At 35.5% G+C, this 11,370-nt stretch overlaps 1 long non-coding RNA gene across 1 annotated transcript; it reads left to right on the top strand.

Moving 5' to 3' along the window:
- Window positions 1–588, top strand: LOC109166686. The gene is made up of 2 exons (XR_002051704.1): window positions 1–125; window positions 322–588. It is a non-coding gene; the product is annotated as an uncharacterized LOC109166686 (long non-coding RNA).
- The last annotated feature ends 10,782 nt before the right edge of the window (window positions 589–11,370 follow it).

The following is an 11,370-nucleotide window of genomic DNA, read 5'->3' as shown; positions in this document are numbered from 1 at the left end:
TAAGAAGATGAGAAAGAATCCTTTGAAAAGCTCCAAGAGTTCTTTGAATGAGGCAAGGACTTCAAGCAAATATGATAATGAAGAGCCACTGGCTTCCATTGCCAGAAGTATTTCCATGAGAACAAGTAAGGTATCATTAATTGGAAGATAAAAACTTGTTTGATTCCTTGGATTCCCAAGAAGTTATATAGATTGTTACATGATCTTCATTTCCATTCTGAGTTTCTGTTGCCCCCATCGAATTTTATCAGTTTGTAAATTGTAAAATGCTGTAATTTTCTTGATTCATGAAAAAAAAAACACATTTTAAATGAGTTGCAGGATGAGCAAGCAAAAGCAGCTAGCAGAAGACATTCTGAGGTATGGGGACATAAAAATTGCAGCAGAAGTGTTCACATTTCGCGAGCTAGCCAATGTGACAAACAACTTCAATCCGGAGCTGTTAGTGGGGGAAGGAGGAAAGATTAAGGTGATATAGGAGTCAAAACATACGGAGACTAGTGATAGAAAGATGGGGCTCTCTCTTCATTTTTCTCTTCTTTGTAAAACATTGGCTATGAATAATTTCTATGTATTTGTGTTGTAAAAGTGGGAGTTTATTTATTGTTTTTAAAAAATTAAAATTAGTTGCATATATATATATATATATATATATATATATATATATATATATATATATATATATATATATATATATATATATATTATTTTTTTTAAAAAAAATTAAACTTTCCGAGACACCTGCTCTGTTGCAGGTGTCTCTGAAAGTTTAATTTTTTTTCTAAAAAATAATATATATATATATATATATATATATATATATATATATATATATATATATATATATATATATATATTATTTTTAAATATAAAATACTTTCCGCGACACCCACCTGTGCGTGGGTGTCTCGGATAGTATTTTATAATAAAATATTAAATGGCTTTCCGAGGCACCTGTGACGCAACAGGTGCTTCGAAAAGTCTCTATTAAAAAATAAAAAATGCTTATTTAGCTTTCCGCGACACCCTATACGTGTGCCTCGGAAAGCTAAACACTTTCAGAGGCTCTGGAATCCGAGTCACCTGTACAAGTGACTCGAAAAGTGGTTTACAGGTGACTCAGAAAGTGTTTTTTGTACTAATGATACCATCATCCCCATCTTTCCTATATGCATTCTTTTATTTACAGGGAAGAAGTGATACAGCCGCAACATACAAAATAAAAGGGAACTTGGGTTGCTGTTTTGGCCAGAGGTCATCGCAGAAGCTGTCGAAAATTTTTGCCAGACATTTTTTCCCTCTTCTTGTTTTTTTATGAAGTCCCAGCGTAACCGTCAGCACTGCCGGAGTCTAGAGGTCGTCGGAATGCTGCCCGCCAGAGTCCAGAAATCGCCTTCTGCTCGTCTATGCTTCTCTGCTACTTGGAGGTCGTCGAACTGCTGGAGGACTTGAACCCACAATCGCCCAGAGGACGCTACTCAGCCCTCTCGCTGGAAGCTTTTTGTTTTGTTTTGTTTTGTTTTGTTCTGTTTTGCTTTGATTTTTTTTTTTTTTTTTTTTTTTTTTTTTGCAGAAGTCGCCGGAGTTTTACCATCACGATTGCCGGAGATCCGTCGCTGTGGAAGGTTGCGGCATAGGTGCTCTGCAGCCAGAGTTCGCTACTGGGGATAGATTGAAGTGTATCAATGGAGCCTTGTTTTCTTGTTTTTTTTTTTCATGCCACTGGAAACTGATGCTGCGAGACCAGGAACCATGGATGTTGAGCTCTGCTACTGCCGGATGCCGACCGTCGCCGCTGCCGGAGTTGCCGAAGGTCGCCGGACTGCTGGAGTTTCTCGCCTAGCTCTATTCTCTTTCGTGGGTAGATGTCGCTTGTCTCTGTTTCTCACATCTGCTAGTGGAAGCCGTCGTTACTCTTAGAGCATCTCCAATGTGGCAGCATATCTGCAAATTCCAACGCCATCCCTCCATTTTCTCAAATTTTTGCTCTCCAAGGTGAAGATGCAAAACGCCATATCGCCAATATTTTTGACGTTGATGAACAGTGCCGCGCCATATATGGCGTGACACTGTTCATCCACGGCAAATCTAAAATAGGGAGTAAAGTTACCATTTTGCCCTTGTTTTTTTTAATAATTCCAAACATATCGTTTATTTATTTTATATATATTTTTTATTTTGTTAAATACTTATATTTAAAATTTGTATTATTAAATATAAATTATACTATTTTAAAGATCTCATTGAGACGATCGAAACAAGACTAATATTGAATATATATATATATATATATATATATATATATATATATATATATATATATATATATATATATATATATATATATATATTAAAATTTTATATACATTAAACATAAATAAAACATAATAAAAATTAAAATATATATTATTATTGTGGAATATATTAAATTTTCAAAAATATTGTTAAATTTTATTTTTGAATAATTAATGTTATGAAAAATTAATATTAATAAAAACTATTATTTACATCACAAGTTATATTTTATATTACACTTATTAAGTTCGAAAAAAATTATATTAAACTAATTAAATTCGAATTAATAATTGAGCAATTAAATTATTTTAGTGTAGAAATTTCGTGTTTTGGTGTTTTGGTGTAAATGGGTTGGAGATGAATAAAATTTGGTGTGAGAAGATGCTTAGAATATTCCTTATGATGTGACATTTGGTGAAGAAATTTGGTGTTTTGGTGTTAAGTGGGTTGGAGATGCTCTTAGTATGATGAAAGAAGAACCACTGCTTTTATTCTTTGGAGAGACGAAGAAGAAAAAAAAAAAACTAGTGACCAAACTATATACGTGGCGCTTTGTCCTCTGCTCTCTTTCTCTTAAAGCACTCCCTTATATACATATTCGCTGGAGGTCCGAAAGCACTTTGACCATTTGTTGGAGATTTACATTCAAGATGGTAGCTTAACAAGTGAGTAGAAGGAAGACACTCTTGTCCCACATTGGTTTAATAAGGGACTCATTCCCACCTTTTTTATTGCCAACCCTTTTGGGAGTCTTAAACTATTGTAGAGTGAGAAGGAAAGGGGAACCCCACACGCGCGCGTCGCCGCCCGCCCGTTCGGCTCGCACGCGCGGTGGGGTGGGGTTGTAATACCCGGTTATTTGAGTATTTTGTTATAAATATTATTGTTCTAAATAAAATTTTATAAAATAGATATTATGTTAAATAAAACATTTTTACTATGCGGTCTGTAATTATATTATTTTATGTGACCCAAAACTATTTAAACTAGTCTACTACTGCTACTCTTTTATTTTTAAACTGTGTATTATAGCTAATAATTATTTATTTATATATATGTTACGTATGGATACATGTTAAGTACTAGTAGGCTAATATGTATATTAATATTATATTAAGCTTTTAAGTATTTTAGTTCCATACAACTAGAATTATTATTTATAATACAAGTTATTAGTTAAGTGTTTAAGTAGTAGTCATATTGTTCCAGATAACCTAATTCTATATATTCTTCTATCTCTCTGTCGACAATCCCTCCTTTCTCCCAAACAAAAATAAAACCCTAGCAGTTTCTTCTTATCAATTAATTTCAAGAATTAGATGTCAAGATCATCAAGCTTAGGTGATTGCTTTTGGGCATTATTAGAGGTAAGATTTATGTTCACTAAAATCCTTTTACCCCAAATCAAAAATTGATTTTTCTAATTGTTTATGTGATTCATGATTTTGAAAAAAATTGATGATATTTAGTGTTGTAAGTTATTTGATTATATTATGTGGATAGATATATGAGTTTACTCAGTTTAGATGTGTTGAAAACCCTGCATATGTGATATGGTGATTTTGTGGTGATTAAAAAGGAAAATTTTTTACTCAATCTGATTATTGCCTGTGAAAATTCTGACTGGCGCAGCTGGAAAGAAAATTTCGTGAAAAATGCTTCCTAAACTTGTTTTTGCTTGAATGTTTTTATGGATAACTTAGACTTGTTATAATTGATGTTTGTAAAAAGTTTGGGTTAAAAATATGTTTCGATATTTCCAGAAAAATTTCGTAAAGTGGAGGCAGTGTGCTGCCAGTTCAATTTCTGTCTGGCGCAGTGTTGGGAAATAATTTGGGAAAAATATTTTTAGACCTTGGATTGATTTGAAACTTTTTGTGTATAATCTAGACTCACTGTACCTTGTATCTGGAAAATTTCATCTGAAAATGTGTTACCAATATATTTCTATAAATTTTGCAATTCAGGTTATGCCTTCTGAAAATTTCTGTCAATTCCTTATTTAAGATGTTGAGAATTTGTTTGCTTGAGAAATGTCAGTAATGTTGTCACTTTTATAAAGATGGAGGATAAAGGAAATTGATTCTTAAGACTTGTGTAGTATCCTGTTGTGAAATTCTGGATACTTGGGTTATGACCCAGTTTGTTGTGGAGTGAGCGGTTGAATATACCGACTCACTAGGGAGCTTAAAAACTCTCTGTTGTTTTGTGGAGTGAGCAGTAGAAATATATCCTGTCTCACTAGGACTTTTAGTCCTGTTGTTTTGAGGAGTGTTTAGCGGAGTCTACCACTTGGGTATTTACCCTGTTGAGTAGTAGTCAGTAGAAACGTATCCTGACTACTAGGACTAGTTACTACCCATTGGGCTTGGAAATCCATTGGGGGTGTGCACACTTAAGGTATTAGTTCTGTTCCACTTTTTTGGGATTTTTGCGTTGTGTTCAGTAGATTTATTACTGTTCACTAGGGCTTATTGAATAAGACCCTGCCTATTATTTGGTTGGTTTAAATGGGATTTTTGAATAGTGTTCAGTAAAGAGAATTACTGTTCACTAGGGCTTAAATAATTAAAACCCTGCCCATTATTTGAGATTGAATGGGATTTTGTGTAGTGTCCAGTAGAGTGATTACTGTTCACTAGGGCTTGATGAAACAAGACCCTGCCCATTTTGTTGGAATTGGTGTTCCTCCATGTTGGAATAAATATATTACTTTTGAAAGGTTCCTAAAATATCCATTGTGAGAACTACTGATTTGGTATTAAAAATTATGAGTATTGTTGGGAAATTATGGTTGTTGGAAATTCTGAGTATTTCATATTTGAGTTATGTTCTATATGATTATGCTCTATTGATGATAAAAGATTAAATGTTTAAAGGGTCTATGCTTTATGCCAATTATCTGCTCCTATGTACTATGTGCAAAATGTTTTACGGGGTGAAGTAGATCTTACAAGCTTAATGCTGAATTTGTGTGTTTCTTTGTTTTATGTTCTTTAATTGTTTTTGCAGGAACTCTTGCATGAGCATTGGGCATGAGAATGAGCAAATCACCTAGATATATCATGTATTAGTTAGACATTTGAATTGTTAGTTGTTTTTGTACTAATACATATTTTGAGTTGTTTATTGAAGTTGTATTATTAGCCTTAGCGTTTGGGTATAAGAGAGATACCTGAGCGTGGCGGTAACATCCATTTCTTTTGGTTAGTTAATGCTTCCGCTATGTAATTAGTGAATTTTTCAATTAAGAAAGTATAATTGTAAGGAAAATTTGGTATTGAAAATGGGGGTGTTACAAATTGGTATCAGAGCAGTTCGAACCTTTGGGAGCCTATGTTGTGCCTATGACCCACAGAGCCTAGGTTTATGAGACCTTTGGAATAAAATTGACTAGGAATTTAAAATGTTGAAAATCACGGTGAGGAAGTGAGACCTTGCATTTTGTTGCATAGTTATTTGATCATGGTGCATTGTTTTGATAAACTGTTTTGGATCTTGGTGATTTTATTTGGCTACTATATATATCTGTTGTTTATTTTTCTTAATGGTGACTTTTAGATTATTTTGATAATTTATTTGCTAAGAGCTTGGGCAAGAACTTGCATGAAAGTTACGGGGACGTAACTATATTTCTTAGGAGGGGTGAGTGTAATACCTTGTCTTTATTGTGGTGAATTGAACTTAAGTTTGAGTCTCTTGAGTTCCTTGTTGGTCAAGTCTCCGTTATTCCTTGTTGTTTTATGGTTATGCTTCGGGGACGAAGCATCTTTTAAGGGGGTAAGATTGTAATACCCGGTTATTTGAATATTTTGTTATAAATATTATTGTTCTAAATAAAATTTTATAAAATAGATATTATGTTAAATAAAACATTTTTACTATGCGGTCTGTAATTATATTATTTTATGTGACCCAAAACTATTTAAACTAGTCTACTACTGCTACTCTTTTATTTTTAAACTGTGTATTATAGCTAATAATTATTTATTTATATATATGTTACGTATGGATACATGTTAAGTACTAGTAGGCTAATATGTATATTAATATTATATTAAGCTTTTAAGTATTTTAGTTCCATACAACTAGAATTATTATTTATAATACAAGTTATTAGTTAAGTGTTTAAGTAGTAGTCATATTGTTCCAGATAACCTAATTCTATATATTCTTCTATCTCTCTGTCGACAATCCCTCCTTTCTCCCAAACAAAAATAAAACCCTAGCAGTTTCTTCTTATCAATTAATTTCAAGAATTAGATGTCAAGATCATCAAGCTTAGGTGATTGCTTTTGGGCATTATTAGAGATAAGATTTATGTTCACTAAAATCCTTTTACCCCAAATCAAAAATTGATTTTTCTAATTGTTTATGTGATTCATGATTTTGAAAAAAATTGATGATATTTAGTGTTGTAAGTTATTTGATTATATTATGTGGATAGATATATGAGTTTACTCAGTTTAGATGTGTTGAAAACCCTGCATATATGATATGGTGATTTTGTGGTGATTAAAAAGGAAAAATTTTTACTCAATCTGATTATTGCCTGTGAAAATTCTGACTGGCGCAGCTGGAAAGAAAATTTCGTGAAAAATGCTTCCTAAACTTGTTTTTGCTTGAATGTTTTTATGGATAACTTAGACTTGTTATAATTGATGTTTGTAAAAAGTTTGGGTTAAAAATATGTTTCGATATTTCCAGAAAAATTTCGTAAAGTGGAGGCAGTGTGCTGCCAGTTCAATTTCTGTCTGGCGCAGTGTTGGGAAATAATTCGGGAAAAATACTTTTAGACCTTGGATTGATTTGAAACTTTTTGTGTATAATCTAGACTCACTGTACCTTGTATCTGGAAAATTTCATATGAAAATGTGTTACCAATATATTTCTATAAATTTTTCAATTCAGGTTATGCCTTCTGAAAATTTCTGTCAATTCCTTAGTTAAGATGTTGAGAATTTGTTTGCTTGAGAAATGTCAGTAATGTTGTCACTTTTATAAAGATGGAGGATAAAGGAAATTGATTCTTAAGACTTGTGTAGTATCCTGTTGTGAAATTCTGGATACTTGGGTTATGACCCAGTTTGTTGTGGAGTGAGCGGTTGAATATACCGACTCACTAGGGAGCTTAAAAACTCTCTGTTGTTTTGTGGAGTGAGCAGTAGAAATATATCCTGTCTCACTAGGACTTTTAGTCCTGTTGTTTTGAGGAGTGTTTAGCGGAGTCTACCACTTGGGTATTTACCCTGTTGAGTAGTAGTCAGTAGAAACGTATCCTGACTACTAGGACTAGTTACTACCCATTGGGCTTGGAAACCCATTGGGGGTGTGCACACTTAAGGTATTAGTTCTGTTCCACTTTATTGGGATTTTTGCATAGTGTTTCAGTAGATTTATTACTGTTCACTAGGGCTTATTGAAGAAGACCCTGCCCATTATTTGGTTGGTTTAAATGGGATTTTTGAGTAGTGTTCAGTAAAGAGAATTACTGTTCACTAGGGCTTAAATAATTAAGACCCTGCCCATTATTTGAGATTGAATGGGATTTTGTGTAGTGTCCAGTAGAGTGATTACTGTTCACTAGGGCTTGATGAAACAAGACCCTGCCCATTTTGTTGGAATTGGTGTTCCTCCATGTTGGAATAAATATATTACTTTTGAAAAGTTCCTAAAATATCCATTGTGAGAACTACTGATTTGGTATTAAAAATTATGTGTATTGTTGAGAAATTATGGTTGTTGGAAATTCTGAGTATTTCATATTTGAGTTATGTTCTATATGATTATGCTCTATTGATGATAAAAGATTAAATGTTTAAAGGGTCTATGCTTTATGCCAATTATCTGCTCCTATGTACTATGTGCAAAATGTTTTACGGGGTGAAGTAGATCTTACAAGCTTAATGCTGAATTTGTGTGTTTCTTTGTTTTCTGTTCTTTAATTGTTTTTGCAGGAACTCTTGCATGAGCATTGGGCATGAGAATGAGCGAATCACCTAGATATATCATGTATTAGTTAGACATTTGAATTGTTAGTTGTTTTTGTACTAATACATATTTTGAGTTGTTTATTGAAGTTGTATTATTAGCCTTAGCGTTTGGGTATAAGAGAGATACCTGAGCGTGGCGGTAACACCCATTTCTTTTGGTTAGTTAATGCTTCCGCTATGTAATTAGTGAATTTTTCAATTAAGAAAGTATAATTGTAAGGAAAATTTGGTATTGAAAATGGGGGTGTTACAGGGGTGGGGTGGGCGTTTTACTCGGTCCTTGTATTATTCCGAGTTTTTTGCCCTTTCAGAGGTAAATTTCGTATAGAAATTTACCATCCACACATTAATTTGTGTTACAATAGTCTTCCTATTTTTGTGGGCATGTTCACCACAAGCTCACCTCAATTTGCGGAATAATGAATGGTTGAGAGAGGAGGGGCGGGTATTTTCAGCACTATAAAAACCCTGCTCTTCCTCAGTTCTAATCACTCAATACATTCTTCTCTTATTCTCTTCTGCAATCCTGAGCTTCGGTGTTAACTGGTCGAAAGCAACCAGTAAGACTGTTACCGTCTCCGGGCAATATTTGCTTTTAAAGTAGTGTCTTGCGCACGTCACCGATTAATTCAAAATTTCTTCTATACTCAGCCTATATAAATAGCAGCCTAGATCTGCGAAATATTCTGACCGATTTCCCAACAGTTAAAAGCAAATATCTGTGCTTAAGCTATCATTTCGACCTTCGGATCTAAGCCTGCAATTGACCTTGCCAAGCTTCAACCTCTTGATGGCCTAAACTATCGCCGTTGCGCAGTTAAGATGCTCATACACTTCGAATCTGCTGAGCTAGAATACGTGCTCACGTATGTCCCTGAACCTGCTGAAACCAAAACTGGTGAGTCTTCTGATCCTCAACCAGATGGCGACTCCCCTAGGACCCCTGGTTCTATCCCTCCACCACCTGTCGCAGCTGACAAGTCCCAAGACATCCGGGCTAAGTTCGAGCGGGACAACAAAATCGTTCGCGGTATCCTGCTGCACCATATGTCTGACAACCTGTTAGACATATATGCTAAATACAAATCTGCAAAGGAGATTTGGGACATGCTCAAAAGGAAGTATGGCGCTGATGATGCTGGCCGGAGAAAGTACACGGTTGGGCGCTGGCTCAACTATCGCATGGTAGATACGAAACCAGTTATCGAGCAAGTGCACGAATATGAGAACCTGGTGTTCGACCTTGAAGCTGAACTAATTCCGGTAAGTGTAATGCTACAAACCTATGCCTTACTTGAGAAGCTGCCAGAATCCTGGGGAGAGTTTCAAAACAAAGTGAAACATGAGTCCAAGGATTACACCTGGGAAGAGATGGTCAATCACATCAACATAGAAGACGCCTATCGCCAAAGGTCTGTTTCTAATTCTGGTACGTTAAAAGCTAACATGGTTGAATCCAGTGATGTTAAAGGTGATAGGTCCAAAACTGGGAATGGTGGACAAAGCAAAGGCTGGAAAAGAGGATTCAAAGTTAACAATAACAACAAGTTCAAAAACAACAAGAACTAGAAGCAAGTGAAAGGAGGACCCTGTTACGTCTGTGGGAAGAACGGTCATCGCGCGGCTCAATGCTACCGCCGATGGGGCGCAAACGACCAGAGGACCGTTCAATAAGAAAACAAGCATCAAGCGAACGTGGTAGAAGAGACTGATGTCAAAGCAGCGGTTGTGATGCTGGAGGCAAATGTGGTGACTGGCACGGAAGAGTGGATCATTGACACTGGAGCAACTCGTCACTTTTGCGCGAGTAGGATCATGTTCAAGGAGTTCCGTGCCTTCACTCAAGGACAAGGAGATCAAGTCTTTATGGGAAACGACAGTACTGCTGAGGTAAGAGGTGTAGGAACAGTACAGATAAAACTCAATTCCACAAAGTATTTGTTTTTGTCTGAAGTGTTGTATGTCCCCTCCCTACGAAGGAATTTGGTCTCGGGTCCTTTGTTGGTTAGAGCCGGGATCAAACTTGTGTTTGAGTCCGAAAGAATGATCATGACTCGTCGGGGGGAGTATTTAGGGAAAGCTTATTTACGTGGGGGGTTGTTTGTTTTGCCCCTCATTGCGTATACCTCTGCTAACATTGAGAATTTCATGAATAATCTTGCCACTCGTAATGGCGGTTCTGCGTATATTGCTGTTTCTTTTGATGTATGGCATGCTAGATTAGGACATATTGGTCTCAAATGCATGAGTAGATTAAAAACTATGAATATGCTTTCAAACGTGCAAAATGATTCGCTTTCTCAATGTGAAGTATGTGCTGAAGCTAAACTAGCTAGAAAACCTTTCGCTACTGCAAAGCATCATACAACTTGTGCTTTAGAGTTAATTCACTCAGACATAGCTGATTTTAAAAGTACTGAGACAAAAGGGGGAAAGCGATATTACATATCCTTTATAGATGACATCACTCGTTTCTCAATGATATACCTGCTTAGAACTAAGGATGAGACAGAACAAAAATTTATAATCTTTAAAACTGAAGTAGAAAATTAGTTAGAGAAAAAGATAAAAAGACTTAGGTCTGACAAAGATTGTGAGTATGAGTCTACCTCCCTTAAAACCTTTTGTGAAAAACATGGGATCATCCATGAAGTGACAGCACCATATACACCACAACAAAACGGTGTGGCTGAAAGGAAAAATAGAACCCTCAAGGAAATGATCAATGCCTTTCTGATAAGCGCAGGCGCTCCAACTTCTCTGTGGGGGGAAACTGCCTTAACAGCTAACCACATCCTCAACACGATACCTCACAAAGGTTATGAGAAAACTCCATATGAGTTATGGAAAGGTTACGCACCCAATCTAAAATACTTCAAAGTATGGGGGTGTCTTGCCAAGGTAGGTCTTCCTCACTTCAAGAAACCTAATCTTGGCCCTAAAACCTCAGATGCAATATTTGTGGGGTATGCAGAAAATAGCGCTGCATATAGGGTTATGTACCTAGACAGTCACTCTATGTGCGAGGCACGAGAGGCCGAGTTCTTCGAACACATCTTCCCACTAAAACGTGCACCAACTA

The sequence above is a fragment of the Ipomoea nil genome, unplaced genomic scaffold (assembly GCF_001879475.1).
Source record: "Ipomoea nil cultivar Tokyo-kokei standard unplaced genomic scaffold, Asagao_1.1 scaffold3104, whole genome shotgun sequence".
In the NCBI taxonomy this organism is placed as follows: Eukaryota; Viridiplantae; Streptophyta; class Magnoliopsida; order Solanales; family Convolvulaceae; genus Ipomoea; species Ipomoea nil.
The sequence above is the reverse complement of the archived record's forward strand: the minus strand, read 5'-3'. Positions and strand labels throughout refer to the sequence as shown.